Here is a 19,752-nt window from a genome sequence, read left to right on the forward strand (position 1 = left end):
TGCCCTAGAAGAAGCAAAAGAGGACACATATCCAGATTGGACAAGAAGATTTAGATGTACCGAAGGATTATAAGAGAGACAGACAGAAGGAAGAAGTGGAAGATGAAGGAGATTTATTATCACAGATTTTGAGGGTCATCAAGAAGAAATTTCGGGGGATCAGTTCCACCAGAGGGGAGTTATGGGAGTCAAGTTCCACTAGGAGGAAGTGCAGGAAGTTGAGTACCACCAAAATCAGGAATCATATAAGTTTGCAGAATCAGAATGCAAATCAGAATGACTGTTGCAGAGTTTGAAGTCAAATTGCGGAATCTGGAATTAGAACTGTTGCAAATGTGGAAGTCAAAAATTTCAAATCAAAGTTCTAGCGCCATGGGGAGTCAAAAGAAGAAGAGAAAGAAATGCAAGGTATGCATGAGTCGGAAGCATGAAGTGGAGGATTGCCCATGTGCAGTTGATGAGTGTTCAGAGGGAGATGCATGTAGGAAGTGGTGTATGGTGGATTTGTGTTCAAAACTTCAAAAATTTAGCCGAAGAATGCATAAAGCATCAGTTGTGATGGGACACAGGTAGCATGGGATAAGTTGGAAGATTTTGAGGATGACTTAGAGAGGGCATATGAGTGGTTGACTAATCATAAAGGAAAGAGGAGGACCTCATGTTCCAGCAGGAAGGAGGTGAGAAAATTGCAGGAAGTATGTGAGAGATTGAGCGATGCATATGCGGCTGAGTTCGAAGATGAATTAAGTGATGATGATGACAGATGGGTTGGCTTGGAGACAGACATCCCCATCATGTGGGGATACTAAAGGTGGAGGAGAAGGAGGTGCAAAAGGAGGTTGGCCAAGAGAGCCTAATACTGCCCCTAGATACCCCTACCCTACCACTGGAGTGTGCTCATAGAGTGGAGACGGAATATCCATTGCTAAAATTGATGTCGGTGTTGTCACTTGTCAATGAGATTTATTATTCAGAGGAGAAGCAAATCATACATATTGAGGATGTTGTTCACGGAAATCAAAGACCATTTGAAGAGGCGGATAATGTGAGGAATGGAAAGGTGGATAGTCGGATGAACGGAGGGGTGATGGATAGAGAGAGGAATGAAGAAGAAGAGGTGATTGATTTATTTTTGGGTTCAATTGAGAATGTATGTAGGATTACAAATGAAGAGTCAAAGAAGGAAGAAGTTTCAAAACTCAAATGTACTCAGGAGGAATTTGCAGCAACAACAATGAACAGCTCAATTTTGGAGGAATTGTCACCACGAAGATCCACTGATGGAAATATGTAGTTAGCAAATCTTGTGGAAATTGTATCCTAACAATGTACACAGCAGTTTCGATCAGAAAATCAATGGGTGGTAGCTCAAAAAATGCAAGTGGGAAGTCGAAAAGAAGACCATGTGGAGGATCAACAATATCAGAAGGATAAAAGGCAGCAAGGTAAGGAGGAGCAACATGAGGTCAGGGAACAGAGCCGGGCAGAAACCCTGGTTACCTCTATCCTACCACGAAAGTGTGTCCATGAAGCACAGGAGGATTATCCCTTTTTGATTGATCGAAGTGTCATGCTCATTGGGAATTCACATACATTTGAAGAGGATAGTTGTCAGCAGCAAATGGAGGATGTGCATGCTAATGCGAATATCATGGTGGAATTTTGTCATTTCAAGCGGACTTCAAAGAAAATGTCAAAAGAGCAAAGCAACAATTGCAGCAGCAAGGACCAGAAGATGACAGCAGCATAATAGAGGAGATTGAGGATGATGTATATTCATATTGCAAGTTGGAGGTGGCATTCCATATTGCGGCAGTTTCATATAGATGGATATGAAGAGATATTGAGGGAAAACTTTCAGTTGATAAAGCAAGTCAAATTTTGGAAAATGCCAAATGTGATTCAGACTCAAATTCATATGTCAATTCAGATTCAGTCTCAATTTTGAATTTGGATTCAACTACAATTTTGGATGCAAAGACCAATTCAAATGCAAATTTTAATGGAAGCCGTGGAAAGCTTGATGAAGAGGTATGACAATCAGGTGTCACTAGGAGGATGACATCGATACTCAGTCGGGATTAACAACATCATTTTCTTCTTGGATTGGACAAAATCAGAACAAATATGTAGGAGTTGATAGGGCACTGTTGTATAAGGGACATGAAGAGGAGTACCCAAGTGTCAGATTTTGTTCAGATTCATATTCCGAGTGAGATTCAGATTCAAATTCACATTCAGATTCAGGCGGAAATGCAGATGCAAATTCAGATATTAAGAGTTCTTGAAATTTCACAGTGGATGTTGCGGAAGGCTAAAGATATTGCAGCAAATGATGAAGTCATCTTTGGAAATGCAGATGCAGCTGAATTTTATCATGGCAATTGTCAAGCCATTTGTCAATTTGGGAGTCAAGCAGATGATGTAGACGTGGAAGTAGAGGATGTTCAGCAGAATGCAGATTTAACGTCAAAGTATGTTCAACATGTGGGATTGGAAGTCTAGAAAGAGTAAAGTCGGAGAAATGGAATTGGGCAAAAGGGTCAAGGGATACTCATTAGTGGGGGTACTCACTTTAAGGCTAAAAACTTGCTCAGTGCTGATGTGACTCACTTAAGGACAAATATTTTTTGGGCGAATCCTGCATGGCGTGCCTGAATCAAGGAGAAAATTCATCATTATAAGATTAAGGTGGTGAGAAGAGTTGGAGATCACATCCAAGTGTGTGAACATCGCAATTCATTGATTGTTAAGTCGGAGACGAAGGGAGAAATGTTTTCTGAAAATATTAAGGGAAAGTTGATGGTGGGTATGCAGGATGATGCGTGAGAATCAATGCCGAATACCAGGTCGATGAAGATGGCGATGGAGGAGCTGTTCAAGGCGCGGCAACAGGAAGAGCGCATCGAGGTGGAGAGTGATGAGGCTGAGTCTCTGAGTGATCAGGGCAGTGTGGCGACGGCGGTGGATGACCCAAATGAGGCGGAAAACCAGGTATGGCTCAAGTGCATAGGCCTTTATGAGTTTGCATGTCTACCTTGGGACACATGGGCAGAGAATGAGTTCGCTGAGCAACAGTGAAACATGATTAAGGAGAGTGATGGAATGATTACAGGGGATGTGCGCTTGACACCAAGGTTGGTGTCCAAAGCCTTCAAAGTTCCATGTTTACTTGTGCCGGCTAAGGGGAGGAAGGTGACTGACTCCCAGATGAAAGGGGAATTTGGAAATCCGTTTGAGACTAAGGCATACTATATGATGAAGAATGCGGGTGGAATCAGAGCCTCAAATTTATTTTGGTATTTGGAAAAGGTGTGCATTCTGCAGAAGACCGCTTACATGTCTAAGGAGGATTTTGCACCAGTGTTTCACGCTGAGACAGGCATTAAGGTTGATTGGGCATCAGTGTTGTATGATCAGATGCAGCTTACTAGAAAGAGAGATCGGTGTCGGACACCACCAGTGGGCCGAGTGGCATCTTATTTGGCTGTAATTTTTGACCATGTTCTGAAGGTTTCGTCAGTAGCAACAGGTTTAAGACACCGATTGCAGATGTGGCAAAAGAAGAGGGAACATTATGTGGAATGAAGCGGAGGAAGTTGTTGTTGGTGTCTCCAAAAGTTGAAAAAGGAAAATCACCTTTTAAAGTTTCTTGGAAGGATTGGGAGGAGTCTGAATCAAAGTTGAACAGTTTCACCATGGAGTCAGAATCTAAGAAGTCGGAGTCCAAAGGTAAGAAGGTCACACTGTTTATGAAAGGAATGTGTGGAGCTGCGGAGAAGAGTGTTCCGAAAATTTTGAAAGTTAAGACAGGTAGCAGTGACAACTATGAGGCCAAGGGGGTTTTCTCTGTGGAAGAGGCGGCTAACTGTTTGACTCATTTGAATGAGTTTCTGCAGAATCAGGATGCGGCGCTTAGGGTGATGGAAGCTGAGAAGATGGAACATAAGTGTAGTGCTATTCCAGAATGGGAAATGTAGAAAGTCAGGATGCAGTTATTTCAAGAGAGGTCGGATAAGGAAAGATTGCAGGAGGAGGTTAAGAGGATTACAGTTGAGGCTATGGCAAGGAATGCTGAAGTTTTGAGTGTAGCTGAGGATTTTACTAGGTGGGCATATGGACTGAAGACTACAGTGGATGAGCAACTTAAAGAATTGGGGGACAAGGTGGCTGATTTGACCATTGATTTTTTTTTTTGATTAATAGACTAACTCCATTGTTGGATATGGAGAAGGCGGCATTGCAGAACCAGGGAATGACAGGTATCTTGGTAGCTGATTCGGATGCGGATATCTTGAAGTAGGAAGTGCTGGAATATGCGCAAGAGATGTAGAATAAAGCAACTAGGCTTTGGAGGGAGCATATGGAAGTGTCGACGGACCGCTTCATTAGGAGAAATATGAACCTTGCATGGGCCTTGTAAGGAATCCTAATTTTTAGGGATTAAGGCTAATGTTGTGTGGGGTTTAGGGGGCAAGGGCATTGAAGAAGGTAGTTTGAGTAGGCTTTTCTAGCCTTTTTTTTAGACAAATGTAGGATGTGGACCTAAAAGGTTGCTTTCTCTCTCTAGCCTTTTTTAAAGTGAAGGAAGCATAGGGGTGTGTCCACATCAGCAATTCCGTGGGTCAAAAAGAGTCAAAATTTGACTTTTTAAAAAAAAAATCATTTTTATTTGTTTTTTACTTAAAACTCCCTCCCAACATATATACATATCCAAAAATCATTTTTTGACCCATTTTTTAACCCACAAGCTTAGAAAGTCCATTTTTTCAAAAATCTTTTCCCCCAAAAAGTAATAAACATTTTGTTCTCTCATCCTCCTCCCTCCTCTCTCCCTCTCTGCCCCTACCTTCCTCCTCCTCCCCAATCTCTCCCTCCCCTCCCTCCCTCCTTCTCTCCTCCCATCCTGCTCGACCTCTCTACCCTTCCCCCTCTATCTTTTCATCATTTGCTTCCTCACGCAACAGCTTCCATGGTGCTCACGGACATCACAAATGGTTTGCTTCCACCACCACGTACTCCGCACACCAAAAGCATACATATTCGCTTACCCACGGCATTTGCACCGAAGACCACTAGTGAAGGTGATCAAAGGTCATCACAGGAACGTCGCACCGCTTGTGAGACCAATGTTGACATTTGGGTGGATGGCCATTTGTACCCTTACGATCCTATAAGCCGCTTCCATCCACCGTTTAATAGCCTTTCCACATTTCTTCAATTTCTTGGGAGGGGAGAAGCAGGCTTGTTAGGCTATTGCAAGCGGCTGTGTATGGGTGCAGGTGCTTCTTTGCATATGTGGATGCACGAATGTCAAGCTCTTCACCTCAAGACGACGGCATTACAAGAGAGTGTTGCCTCTTCGGAGAGGGTAGTTAAAAGTCTTGAGCAACAAATGCAAGAAAAGGAGTCCCACATCCAGAAGCTTACCAAAACCATCACATATTTGAAAGAAACACCCCTTGGTGCAAGGGAACGCAAACGCCCGTATTCATCCATTGAAACTCTTGCACATTCCGGAGAAGCACGCAAACGACGAGTTACAGCCACAAGGTGATTTGGTCTTTACTTGCATGCTGCATTCTTACTTCACACTATTTTCTAACATTTATGTTTATTTGTTGCTAGAAACTTCATCCAGGAGGCATGCGGTGGAACAAGCCAAGATAATCGAGTCAACCTTCTCACTAGTTGTCTCAATACCGAGGACGTTATTTCTATCTTACAATCACCTGGAGGTAAGCACATTAAGGATGCAGTCACCAAGGACCTTATGCGTAAATTAAGAAATGTGGTTAATGATGATGACGTTCAACAAGCTTGTGATGAGGCTGGAATCAGCACCAAAGCCTATCAGGCTATTTTTCAACTCCTAAAGGATGCCCTCAAAGAACATGGCATTGTGGAAAACCTATTTCCTGTTCCTCACAAGGTCAAGCTCGCAAAGAAGGCCACAAACGAAGATGTGTTCTCCCGCATTGGGACATACCTATACATTGAGGACACAATGCCAACTTCCCTTTATGCTTCGTGCGCAACAAAGACAAGGGGAAAAGGTAAGAAACAATCCATAAGACCTTCGAATAAGGGCTTTCCTTACACAATGTGGAACAATATTTTCGTGGATCTTAGAAGGCTTCAAGAAGCCATGCTTAGATTTTACGAGTTACCTGAAGAAGGTGACACACTTTACTTTTTTCTTTGGTATTATTCTTTTCATAGAAGCTGAAGTTTAAGGTCTTAGCACTATTTATTTTGTAGTGCTTGGCACAAAAGTCGCTTTTGTGCTGAAACTCGATGAGTGTCAAATAGTGAAAGGCCGAAGGTTAGAGAGGCTAAGTGTCACTCTAATGAACGAGGCCCTTCTGCAAACCAAGCGAAGGCATTCAGTCGAGCCATATCCCACCCTATCTTTTAGCGTGCAATCAGAGAAAGACATTTGGTGGTTGGGTGCTATTGAGGTGCCCAAAGAGACCAATGGAGTACTTTCGTGGATTTTTGAGAGAACTCCATGGATCACAGAAGTAATACACTCCCAAATTGCAGGTCAGAAGTTGGAGATTGAGGGCTTTGGTAGTTATGATGTGGAGTGGCACTTAGGTGGGGATTTGAAGACCATAAAGTGTTTGCTTGGATGCAAACAAGGGGCTTCTTCTCTCATGCCTTGTCCATTTTGCACTCGAGGGTACAAACCTAATGGACAAAAATCACATAAGAGCACTGCAAAGGCCAGTTACATGCTTCCATGGCAAGGGCATGGAGAACAAGGGTTAGATTGTCATGATGTCGGAGATGAAGGTAGAGAATGGGAAGCGTCTATTCTGAGATGTCCCATGCTCAATGCCCTAGACCGTGATCAAAAGGACCACACTTGGAATCCAATCTTTCGATTTCCTCTATCGAATGTACATTTTTGTACATTACACGCATTCATGCGTATTTTTGATAGGCTATTGAAGCTCCACATTGACTATGCTTTCACAATGAAACCGTTGGAAAAGTCCCAGGAAGCGATCGAAAGAGTGGAGGTACTCTTGAATTCCATTGGTTGTCATGGTGGAAATGTGTCTATAGTTGCTGCAAAGAACACAGGGGAGGCCCATGAAATTGCTCAACAAGTGTCAATGAGTGGACAAAAAGCTACACACTTTTTGAAGAAAGTTTCCCAAGGAAAGCCAAGTTGATATGATGCTCAAAGCAGCTCCAACCAGCAAGCAGGTAACCTTTGGGAGCTTTGGAAGGAGTTATGCAAAGCTACTACTGACAATGATTCAAATGGCGAGCTTGCAAACAAGCGCAAGCAAGTTTGGGCCCATTTTGATAAAATGGTCAAGCTTATGAGCCTTAACAACACAACAGAAGAACAACGGCAATCATTTCAAGAAGCTTTGGCGGATTTTACCAAGGTCTTCACCCTTTCTTGGGGTGAAAATAACATCACACATTACATGGTAAGTCATTCATGGTGTATTCATTACAAGGGATTGTTTTTATTTACTAATGTGGATCGTTTGCTCATGTGAACATCATATCTTGTTTGCGCATGGTGCATTTTTTATGCACAAGTATGGATCGCTTGAAAGTTTTAGCACTCAAGGCATGGAGAAGTCCCATTATCGAGCAAGGGGAGTGTACTTCAAAAATACTCGACATGGTGGTGGAATGGTGCAATCCAATTATTTGGAGGAGATGTTCAATTGGTTTTTTCGCACAACATTTGCTCGTAAGCTCACAATGGAGCGTGCGCGACAATCCAAGATTGCTATTGAAGTGCGCAAATGGAGTCGTCAAGAGCATAGCAACAAGTGGAAAATGTCACAAGGTCCCACCAAGCATACTGCATGGCGGCGATGTAGAGTGCGACAAGGATCAAAGTGGATACTGCGCGAGTCACTAAACGTGAACGCAGGGTCCAACTTTTAGCGACATGTTTATTTAAAAAATAATACTTCTTTTAAAAAAATTAGTGTGAACAGGGCCCTTTTTAAATGGGCCCTTATAAATATTGCATGCTCTCATAAATAACTCATTTCTTAAGAACAGGTGAGCTCTTACCAACGAAATGGCGCGCACCAAACAAACCGCGAAAGAGCATCCGCCTGCCAACAAAAACACCCTCCAAGGATGTGAGAAGCCGTCATGGCTTAAAGGCACAAGAAAACGGCCACGAACACCTGGCCGTTCCAGGAACTCTTCTGGTAGTGGGCATGGTGGTAGGGCACGAGAGTCATCAAGGACTGTTGAATCTCCACCTCCTCAAGATATAACACCTAGAAAGAGAATGAAGCAATGTGCCTAGCGCTGGAGAGAAGCAGAGGGCCAGCAAACATCCGAGTCTGATAGGGAGCAGCCGTCGCGCCCCCAATCACAAGCAGGACCATCCAGGACTCGGGTGGTCAATACAGACACCGAATCAGAGAGTGAGCCACCATGGCTGCGAGAAAACATACCGCGCACACACCGGGTGGCCGTTGGGGGGAAGACATTGCCTCAAGGCAAGGGAGCTCTCCCCACACGACAAGATCGGCAACCAAGGGAAGAGGAAGAATCAGAACAGGTTGCAGAACCAGCCCCTAAGCATGTAAACAGACGCAAGTCTAAGTTTTTCAAGAAGCCTTCACGCCGCCCGCCAGCAAATGTGCAAGTGCCCCCAAGACAACCGCAGCGACGCCGAAAAATAGCAAGGGCATTTGCAGAAATCCGCCACTACCAGAAGACGACGGAGCTCTTGATTCGACGCGCCCCCTTTGCTCGCACTGTGAAGAAAGTGCTTCAAAGCTATGGAAATCAGTATAGAATGCAAGCAATAGCGCTAGAGGCTATTCAAGAAGTTGCAGAGGCCCACATCATTTCAGTGTTGGAAGATACCAAACTATGTGCCATTCATGCAAAGCAAGTGACAATACAGCCAAAAGATATGCAGCTTGCACGACGATTGCGATGAGACTTCGAGCATTAGCCGAAGTTACCCCTCTTTTTGTATTGCACACCCTTATCTTTGTAATGATTTGACTTTCCAATGACAATATGATCAACAGTTGTGTCTACTCTGTCTATTATCTTTGTAATTTCAAGTTCTGTATGTAATTATAGTCAATTTCAGTAAATTTGTGCATTTTAAGTAACCTTAGGGGTAGATAAGCCTACAAGGGGCAGAAAAAGGCCTGGCCACAAGGGCGCGCAAATGGTCCATCCAAAACTGATGGATGGGCCATTTGCGCGCCCTTGTGGCCAGGCCTTTTTTTGCCCCTTGTAGCCTTATCTACCCCCAAGGGTACTTAAAATAACCAAATTTACTAAAACCTATTGGTTTTGCATCAATATTTTATATGGATCCTTATGGACACCTTTTTTTGGTCATTTCAAGCTTTGAATTCCTTATAGGATATCAAAACTAATAACATATTGTGAAACCAAGTGTCCAATGTAATTTGACTTTTTGGTGCAAGGGTGTAGTAGGTAGAGCAAGTGATAGTTTGCTGGAAACTTCATTTTATAATTGATTTGAGCTTTTCAAGTGTCCTTGAGTGTGAACATATACTGGAATTGCCATAAAAAGGTTGCATTTAAATGAATGATGCAAAACCAATCCATTGCAATAAATTTGTGCTTTTTAAGTACCCTAGGGGGTAGATTGGCCTATAAGGGGCAAAAAAATGCCTGGCCACAAGGGCGCGCAAATGGCCCATCCAAAACTGATGGATGGGCCATTTGCGCGCCCTTGTGGCCAGGCCTTTTTTAGCCCCTTATAGGCCAATCTACCCCCTAGGGTACTTAAAAAGCACAAATTTATTGCAATGGATTGGTTTTGCATCAATATTTTATATGGATCCTTATGGACACCTTTTTTTTTGTCATTTCAAGCTTTGAATTCCTTATAAGATATCAAAACAAATAACATATTGGGAAACCAAGTGTCCAATGTAATTTGACTTTTTGGTGCAAGGGTGTAGTAGGTAGAACTAAAGCAAGTGATAGTTTGCTGGAAACTTCATTTCATAATTGATTTGAGCTTTTCTAGTGTCCTTGAGTGTGAACATATACTGGAATTGCCATAAAAAGGTTGCATTTAAATGAATGCTACAAAACCAATCCATTGCAATAAATTTGTGCTTTTTAAGTACCCTAGGGGGTTAGATTAGTCTGTAAGCTGCAAAAAATGCCTGGCCACAAGGACGCGCAAATGGCCCATCCAAAACTGATGGATGGGCCATTTGCGCGCCCTTGTGGCCATGCATTTTTTGCAGCTTATAGGCTTATCTAACCCCCTAGGGTACTTAAAAATCACAATTATACTCAATTTAACTTCAATTATATACCTTGAAATAACAAAGTCAAAAAACAATTCATATCACCAATTGAAACAATTTTCAAGATTGACAAATCAGATTGAAAAGAATTTGCAATATAGAGAGACAATTTCAAATATTTTTTATTCCTTCTAGCACGGTGATTTTACATCATGTATCTGAGGAGTTCAGAATTTTTTTGACCATTTCCTGGCGCCTATTTTGCGCGTAAGGCAACTCCCCAGTCAAGAGGGACTGCGCTATGGCATTTGGATCAGTTGAGCCAATGGAAGCATGTATCCCTATCTGGGCAAGCACTTTACCACGAAAGCCAATGCCAAACGCTGTGCATACAAGGGATCTACGCAGTAGGAACACTTGATACGCAGTTTGAGCAATGGTACTCAAACACAAAAACTTGCTCAAATCTTTTAACGACCAAGTCATAAAATGGGCTTGGGGAGTAAATTCATTATGGATAATGGCCACATCGCCAGGGGGGAGTTGTCCGAGGTAATGCGCAAGGGAAGCTTGAGGTCCAAAGCCCGTCCGCTTGCCACCCGTCCTTGCAGCAAAATCATCAACCTCCACAACATCCTGTCATAAACCGATGAAGGTTGAGAAAAAAGACAACGAAGGATAAAATAGTAACATGAAAATTAGGTACAGTTTACCTCCTGCTCCTTGTCATCCTCCTCCCTGTTGCCCTTTGCATCCAAGTCAATGGTCCCATGCACCACAGATACAAGCTTTGGATCATCAGATGGGAGGTTGCATAATGGCATAGGCATCCTAGCAGCCTCAACCTTGGCTTGCGTGGCTTGGAAATCTTCATCAGCCACGTGCAACTGCTCTGCTGCTAGGACCTCCGCACATACAACTGCAATAGTGTCAGCAACAGAGTCCCCATCTGGCAAGAGCTTGCTTTCTAGGGCATCTGGCATATTGTCTAAGGGACATTTGTTGCTGTTGCATAGCACGCTCAAGCATTCATCCATGCACAGGCCAAATGCTTTTTCCAAATCATGCAGGAACACAAACTCCTCCCTATCCACTAACACTGAGGAGAAGCGGCTAATTTCTACCTCATGGATAGCCACATCCGTCAGTGGTAGTGGCACTGGAGTGTCACTAGGGCCAGCCGCAACTATGGATTTCTCAACCACTTCCTCAAGACCCCTAGGGTACTCCAGCTGGTGTGCTTTTCCTTCCACTGCAGGGTTCATGGGGATAACCTGCTGCTCCTTGGTGTCCTTGATAAAGGACCCAACTTGAAGGTGTGGTAAGCGGAGCTCCTCCAAATCAGGTTCCTCACTCACCAAGAAGATAAATGTTGCGAGCCGAGAAAGGTACTCCACCCCCAACTTGCGCTTCTTGAGCGCTGACACCCCAAGGGCTTGCACGTCCAAGTAATGGCCTACATTGGTTGCAATTTCTTGGAATCGTTGCAACCGCTTGGCGAATGGACGATCACCTTTGTGTATATAGCGCAAAAGATCGCAAGGCACCTAGATCCCTGTATGTGGGGGAATAGATACAGAATATTTTATGATGTGCTCCTCCATGAACGCAGAAATCTCCTCAAATGCATCCATGTGAAGGGCAACTGTGGCGTCAAGGTCGGGGAGACGAGTAAAAAAGGTGTGGAGGTCCAACTTCCCTTTGTATTTGGTGTCCTCGAGGAAGAGGATGAAGCGTGACAAAGGGGTGGATGTGGGTACAGATGTAGAGGCTATGGCAGCATCCATGTTTAGCCTGGGGTGTGGATAGAGAGTGGAGGAGCTCAGGAGTTGCAAAAGTGAAAATAGTGAATGAGTTAGGTGGCCCCCCTTTTATAATGTACCCTTTTTTTAAGACATTAAAAAAAAAAGGCACTTTCACCAAAAAATGATTTGTCATCCCAATGCAAAAAATTATATTCAAAGGCATGATTTGCCGAAGCAAATCATGTTGATTACAGCGGGGATCAATATGAAAATTGCAAGAGTTACAAAGTTATAAGATCGATAACATAGTTCCATCTATCCCCCAGTCCTCCTCGACCTTCAATTTGTCTTCCATTCTCTTCCCAATCTGCGGACATTCATAACAATAAGCATCTAATGATCGACAAACCATGATGTATTGAAAATGTGGTGGAAGGATTCTCACCTTGTGACCTTGTAAACGAAATTGTGCTTGTTGAAGGGCCTCAAAACCCATAATAACCAAATGTTCTCGAACATTACTGAGAGTCCAATGCTTGTTCACTTGGACTGCCTCCAAAGCATCGTTGGGCATCTTCACTGCAATGTCAAAGCTTGCAATAGCGTCATCTACACTCTGTAAGGGAGTCCACACTCCAAGCTCGCACATCCAACGATCATAGTGAAATCGTATGTACAAGGAGGTGCGGGATTTCAAATAGCGCATTCCAATACCTGAAGCTCTAACCTTACAACGGTACCGGTCCCCGTTGTGCATGCCCTCCACAAAACCCCAGTCCTCTTCTAAAAGACTTCCTAATTCCTCGTAATGCGCATCTTTACATACAAGCATTGTGGTAGTCTCCACAAATCCAAACTCTTTAAAAATGTGCACAAAACAATGAATAGGCAAACACCAGCTCAAGCCCACAGACCTAGAAGCTTTAGAGTATTTCAAAGAGTTTTGAACATCCATTATCATCTTTTGCTTGAAAGATGCTACCGACCACAAATCTGGGACCGGCCACTCCATACTTAATAAGGAAGTTACTTTGATGGGTTCAAGCGTTCCAAATGCTTGTGTAGAAGTAGGGACAATATAGGAGTGAGAATAGAAGAAAATCCTTCTTTGAACCAGTTTGGTTGGGCAAAGATGCGGGAACATTATTGCTCCAATATCCGCATGTATACCATTGAATGTGCCGGAGAGACTATGTAGTGGCTGCTCCTCCACCAACGTGGATGGAAATATGACTATAAATGCATGACAAATGTTAAGTAGGAATCCATAATAACATTACACTGTGATTTCACACCTAGCTTTGTATTCTCAAAACATGTACTTATAATGTGTTGGAAATCGAGGTGGTTGTTGCAAGTGCATGGTTGACATTGAGAAAACATGTTGCACAATGGCTATGGTCCCCTTGTCTTTGCGGTTCTTGAAGCCAAGGAGCTTTCCTTTCTAATGAAGATCCAAGTTTGCACGATTCCGCACACGATGAGGGCCAACAGCAGATGGTTGCATGTATACCCAAGCACCTTTGGTGAACTCTTGTGGCACCCACTCATCATCTACACCTCTAGTGTTGTGGCATGCAAGTGCTGTGACCTCATCCTTTGGTCGCCTTTGCGAAGTAGAGTTGGCCATGGTTGAGCAAAGCAAACTAGGAGGAGGAGAAGAACCTTGCTTGTTGCTACAATGTAGGTGTGATAAAGTGATATGAGAAAATGGTCAACCCTTGTGGCAATGGGAGGAGAAGGTGGACAAGCCTTGCTTGGTGTGGCACTGGGAGGAGAAGGTGGATAAGCCTTGCTTGGTGTGGCAATGGAAGGTGGTAGGGGAGGAGAGAGGAGCTTCCTTGCTGCAGCAATGGAGATGGTGTAAAGAGAGAGAGTGTTGGAGTAGAGGATGAGTGTGATGGTTGCAACCAAGGAGGGGTTGGAAAAAGGGTTCTAGAGAGAGAAAATCCCTTTTTGCCTAATAACTAATTTTGGGGGAGCTCTGGATAGCAAAAAAAGATTTTTTAAAAGTTTTTTAAAAATTTTGAATTTTAGGGTTTTTGGATGCACGTTTTGACTTTTTGAGATCAAAAAATGCTTTTTTGACCATAAAATAGTTTTAGGGGGGTTTTCAGAAGATGAAATTTGAGTTTTGAAATTTTTGAAAAATTTCAAATTTTTGGGATTTTTTCAAAACCGGATCAAAAAGGAGGGAAGTTGGAGGTTCCATATGGCCCACCCCCCCCACCCCACCTTCTCACTAGGTAAGAGCCCATTTAAAAAGTGTAAGACTACTTTGTCCCCCTACATTTTTGAGGGCATAGAGTGTGTCCACCACCCTCTTCTCATTGGCTGGCCTCTAATTAACCTTAATCCCAAAGGGCCCCTAGAGGGTTCATATTTTTCCTAATGTCAAGAATTGGTTCAGCTAGCTAGAAAGGAGAGCATTAGGAGGGAGAATGAGGCATTGAAGATGGAGAATGAGAAACTAGTTGCAGAGATGGAGGAGTTGAAGAAAAAAAGCAAGGGAATTGAAGTAAATGGAGGGGGTCTGAGTAAGTGAACAACGGATCTGAGCAGTGATGTTTTGGGACCATATCGGAATGTAGCAGAAGGAGTGGAATCGGAAGTGGAAAAGCATGTGGAAGCAGAGGTGAAAAAGCAAGCGGATTCGGATATTGCAGCAGAAAAGGTTTGGAGACAGATGTAGAAGGGGATGTTGGGGAGCAAATTATTTGATCAAGGGATTGTGGGTCCAGGTCAGCCTATGGATCTAGCCATAGGGCTGTGCCAGGTGTTAAGCCTAGGGAATTTTGGATGTTTTACCTTAGTGGAATTTGGAATATCAACTTTTGTATTTTTGGGATTCCAAGGGGTGTTCTTGGAAAAGGGCGTTGCCCATTAGTATTCTCCAACTATGTAACTGTCGATCAGTGTCTGTTTGGGAATATGATGACGGAAGTTATGGTGGAATTAGGTTTCTGTGTTCTGTTCCAGTTCCATTTCCAGTTCTAGTTCCATTCTGACTCCTGTGTTTGCCCGTTCTGAATGTCTGTACCTTAAACAACCGATCACCAAAGTCTCAAGTATTTCATGACGCAAACCAAGCTTTCCGAAAAACAAATGAGGTGGGCAAATTTTCTTTCACAATTTAATTTTCATATTGTTCACATTGCTAGTAAGAACAATCAAGTGGCCGATGCACTTTCATGAGACGACCAAAAGTTAATGTGGTGTCTACAGCTACTCACAATGATCTATCTTCTATGATAGATGAGTATACTACTAACCCTAACTTCAGAGACATAATGTCAACCCTTGCTTTGGGGAAGAAAGAGGAACCATTCACCTTGCAGGATGGTTATCTTCTCCACGGCAATAGGCTATATGTTACACATTCCCTTCGTGAGAAAGTTATGTATGAATCCCATGCTCCTCCATATGTGGGGCATAGAGGTATTCAACCTACTCTCCGAGGAGTAGAGACATACTTCTATTGGCCTACCATGAAAGTGTTAAGTATGGAGCTTGATTTACCCTTGTAATTTTCTGTGGTAAAAGCGCACATTTGTAACGCCCCCATTATGAGGAGAAGCCATCGTGCGTGAAGGAAAATCACTCGCCGGAAACCAAAATTTTCACGGCCAAAAATCAGGGGCAACTTTAGGGGCCTCGGGGGCGGAAGCCCTCGATACTTTTTTTTTCCCTCGCCGGAATATTCCTTTTTGTCGGAATATTATGGCTGGCGACGGCCGAAAAGTGGTCGGAAAACAACCGTCGGTTGGTCGGTGGTGGCCGGCAGACAATGGCCGGTGGCCGGTGGCCGAATTCAAAAGTGGACTTGTCTTCTCAAGGGCGGCCACACATGGGCGGATTGGAGGGTCCGATTTGGACTTATCTACACAAGGGCGGCTACACATGGCTGTCTCTCATGAGAGAGGACAGCCCTTTTGGCCTATAAAAGGAGGCCATTTCTACACACATTTCATAGTGTGAAGTTGATGCAACAAGGTGAGTGTGAGCCGGTGAGTGAAGCAAGGCGGGAGCTCCATTAAGGGTATAATCCCTTTGTAAACTACTTCTTGTTTTGAAGTACTAAAGCCATTGAGTGGCTGATTTCCCGTGGACATAGCCCACATTGGGTGAACCACGTATATCGTGTGTACTCTCTCTCTCTCTCTCTCTCTCTCTCTCTCTCTACTCTATAATCTCGTGTATGTAAATCTGTCTCTCTCCAGTAAGTAATCTACTCAATTATCTATTTAGCTACGTCTTATTTCCTAACAACTGGTATCAGAGCAAGGTTTGCTCGTAGCTAAATTATCTCAAGGAAAGGATTCCTTGAGTGAGAGTTATGGCGGAGTAAGGGAAGCTCAAGATTGAGAAGTTCAACGGCAAAAACTACCAACATTGGAAGATGCAGATTGAAGACTATCTCTACCAGAAGGACCTCTATTTGCCACTAGGCGGTCTTGCGAAGAAGCCCGCAACAATGGCAGATGAAGCATGGATTGTCCTTGATCGAAAGGCACTGGGAACAATCCGGTTAAGCTTGGTGTCAACGGTGGCCTTCACTGTTTCGGAGATGAAGACCACGGAGGACTTGATAAAGTCACTTGACGACTTCTACGAGAAACCATCGGCATCCAATAAGGTATTTCTTATGAAGCGCTTGTTCAGTCTAAAGATGGCAGAGAATGGTTCAGTTTTAGCAGAACACCTAAATGACTTTAACACAAACATAAGTCAACTTCGATCGGTGAAAATAAATTTCGATGACGAAGTGCGAGCTCTTCTTATACTATCATCTCTACCGGATAGTTGGGACAGCCTTGTGATGGCGGTAAGTAATTCTATCTTTGGTACAAATACTCTTAAGTTTGTTGATGTTGTGGGTGTTCTCCTAAGCAAGGAAATACGAAGGAGAAGCACAGGAGAATCATCAAGTGCTGCATTGTCAGTGGAAATAAGAGGACCCTAAGGAGAGGTTCAAAAGCCAAAAGGGTCGTGATCGCTCAAGACGGAGCAAGTCACGCACAAAGTCAATTCTTGAATGTTGGAACTGCGGCAAGAAGGGCCACGTCAAGAAGGATTGCTGGTCCAAGAAGAAGAAGGAGACTGAGTCTCAAGACAACAAGCCAACATCGGAGGCCAATGTGGCAGGTAAAGTAGAGAAAGATGCTCTAATTCTCTCATTAGACAATGTGTCTAATTCCTGGATAGTAGATTCCGGGGCTTCATTCCATGCGACACCACACAGGCAACATTTCCAAGACTACACCAAAGGTAATTTTGGGTATGTATACTTGGGAGATGATGAAGCTTGTGAGATTGTCGGCAAAGGTACAGTTTCTGTCAAAACTGCTACTAACGGAAATGAATGGAAGCTTAAAGATGTTAGGCATGTTCCTTCTCTTCGCAAAAATTTGATCTCTACAGGACAATTGGACGATGAAGGTCACAACATTGCATTCGGAAACAAACGGTGGAAGATCTCAAAAGGATCTTTGGTGGTTGCCAAGGGAGAAAAAGTCGGTACACTTTACTTGTGTACTGCTAGCACGCAACCTTCAGCTTGTGCAGCAACTACAGAAGTTGACAGTGCGGTGTGGCACTACCGACTTGGGCATATGAGTGCCAAAGGAATGCAAATCCTTCAAACAAAGAAGCTTCTACCAGGTTTGAAAGAAGTGGACTTAGAGTTCTATGAAGATTGTGTTTATGGTAAACAAAAGAGGGTAAAATTTCAAAAATCGGGAAATGAAAGAAAAAATAAAAAACTTGAGTTGGTTCATTTTGATCTTTGGGGTCCTGCAAGTACACCAGAGTCACTTGGTGTCTCATTGTACTATGTAACATTCATAGACGATGCGACTAGAAAAACATGGGTTTATGTCATGAAGAACAAATCCGATGTATTTTCCATATTTCAAAGGTGGAAATCCTTTGTGGAGAATGAAACAGGTACCAAGGTTAAATGCCTCAGATCCGACAATGGAGGCGAATATTGCAGCCAAGATTTTGAAAGCTTTTGTGCTAGCAATGGCATTCGATGGCAAAGGACAACCCCAAGGACACCTCAACAAAATGGGATTTTGGAAAGGATGAACAGGACAATCATGGAGCGAGCACGAAGCATGCGGCTACATGCAGGCCTACCGCTTGAGCTTTGGGCGGAAGTTGTAAGTACGTCTGTGTACTTAATCAATCGGTCACCCTCAATGGCATTGGATGGGGGAGTTCCAGAAGAGGCATGGACAGGTAAACCGGTGAATTATGCATTTCTCAAAGTGTTTGGGTGTGAGGCTTTCATGCACATAGATAGAAGCCTAAGATCAAAGCTAGATGCAAAGTCCAAAAAGTGTTTCTTCATTGGCTATGGAGAAGATGACTTTGGGTATCGCCTATGGAATCCTGAATATGGTAAAATCTTAAGAAGTAGGGATGTAATTTTTAACGAACAAAATATGTACAAAGATTACTTGGAAAGAAAACAAACAAAAGAAACAGGTGATGAGTACATGGATCTTGAGGATGGTGAAGACTCAAGGACTGCAAACGGTGACAATGTGCAGCAACGTCAACCAAATGAGGAGCCTCAACCTATTCCCCGAAGATCTACAAGAGCAAGTAGACCTCCAGAAAGGTTTGTTCCTTCCTTCAACCATCTCTTGATCTCAGATTTTGGAGAGCTAGAATCATACGAAGAAGCTATGCAACATGAATCCAAAGAAGAGTGGACGAAGAGCATGCAAGTGGAGATGGACTCACTACATCGCAACCAAACATGGGAGTTTGTTGAGTTGCCTAAAGGTAAGCGGGCACTTCAAAATAAATGGGTGTACAAGGTGAAGGAAGAAGAAGGTGGGAAGAAAAGGTACAAGTTTAGGTTTGTGGTAAAAGGGTTTTCTCAAAAGAAAGGTATTGACTTCAATGAAATATTTTCTCCTGTTATAAAAATGAACTCAATTAGGCTTGTCTTAAGCCTTGTGGCTGCTCATGATCTAAATCTCGAGCTAATGGATGTAAATACGGCATTCCCTCACGATGACTTAGAGGAGGAAATCTACATGCTTCAACCAAAGGGGTATGAAGTAAAAGGTAAGGAGAAAATGGTTTGCAGATTAAAGAAGAGCTTGTATGGTTTAAAGCAAGCATCAAGACAATGGTACTTGAAGTTTGATCGATGGATGTTGGATCATGGATTCACAAGATGCAACTCGGATCACTGCGTCTACACGAAGAATTTAGGAGATGGGAAATTCATCATCCTAATGTTATATGTTGATGACATGTTGATTGCAAGTGCTAACATGCAGGACATCAAAGACCTAAAAGAGGAGCTGTCTAAATCTTTTTCAATGAAAGATTTAGGTGTTGCAAAGAGGATACTTGGTATGAAAATATCAAGGGACAGGACGAAGAAGACAATAAAGCTATCTCAAGAAGATTACATCAAGAAGGTACTAGAAAGGTTTGCAATGCAAAATGCAAAACCAGTTTCTACACCTTTGGCTGGTCATTTTAAACTAACGAAGGATATGTGTCCAAAGACACAAGAGGAGATAGCCTATATGTCTAAAGTTCCATATGATGCAGCGGTAGGTTCTCTAATGTATGCTATGGTCTGGACAAGGCCAGACATTGCACATGCAGTGGGAGTTGTGAGTAGGTTCATGGACAACCCAGGTAAAGAGCATTGGCAAGCTGTGAAGTGGATACTTAGGTATCTAAAAGGGACAACAAAAAATGCTTTGTATTTTGGAGGAACTGAT

The 19,752-nt window shown here is 43.1% G+C and overlaps 1 pseudogene; it reads left to right on the forward strand.

The window, feature by feature from the left end:
* Positions 1-934: 934 nt before the first annotated feature.
* LOC147429690 (uncharacterized) lies at positions 935-1,750 on the forward strand (annotated as a pseudogene).
* Positions 1,751-19,752: the final 18,002 nt, after the last annotated feature.

Source organism: Adiantum capillus-veneris, chromosome 22 (genome assembly GCF_014529385.1).
Source record: "Adiantum capillus-veneris isolate H3 chromosome 22, ASM1452938v2, whole genome shotgun sequence".
NCBI lineage: Eukaryota > Viridiplantae > Streptophyta > Polypodiopsida > Polypodiales > Pteridaceae > Adiantum > Adiantum capillus-veneris.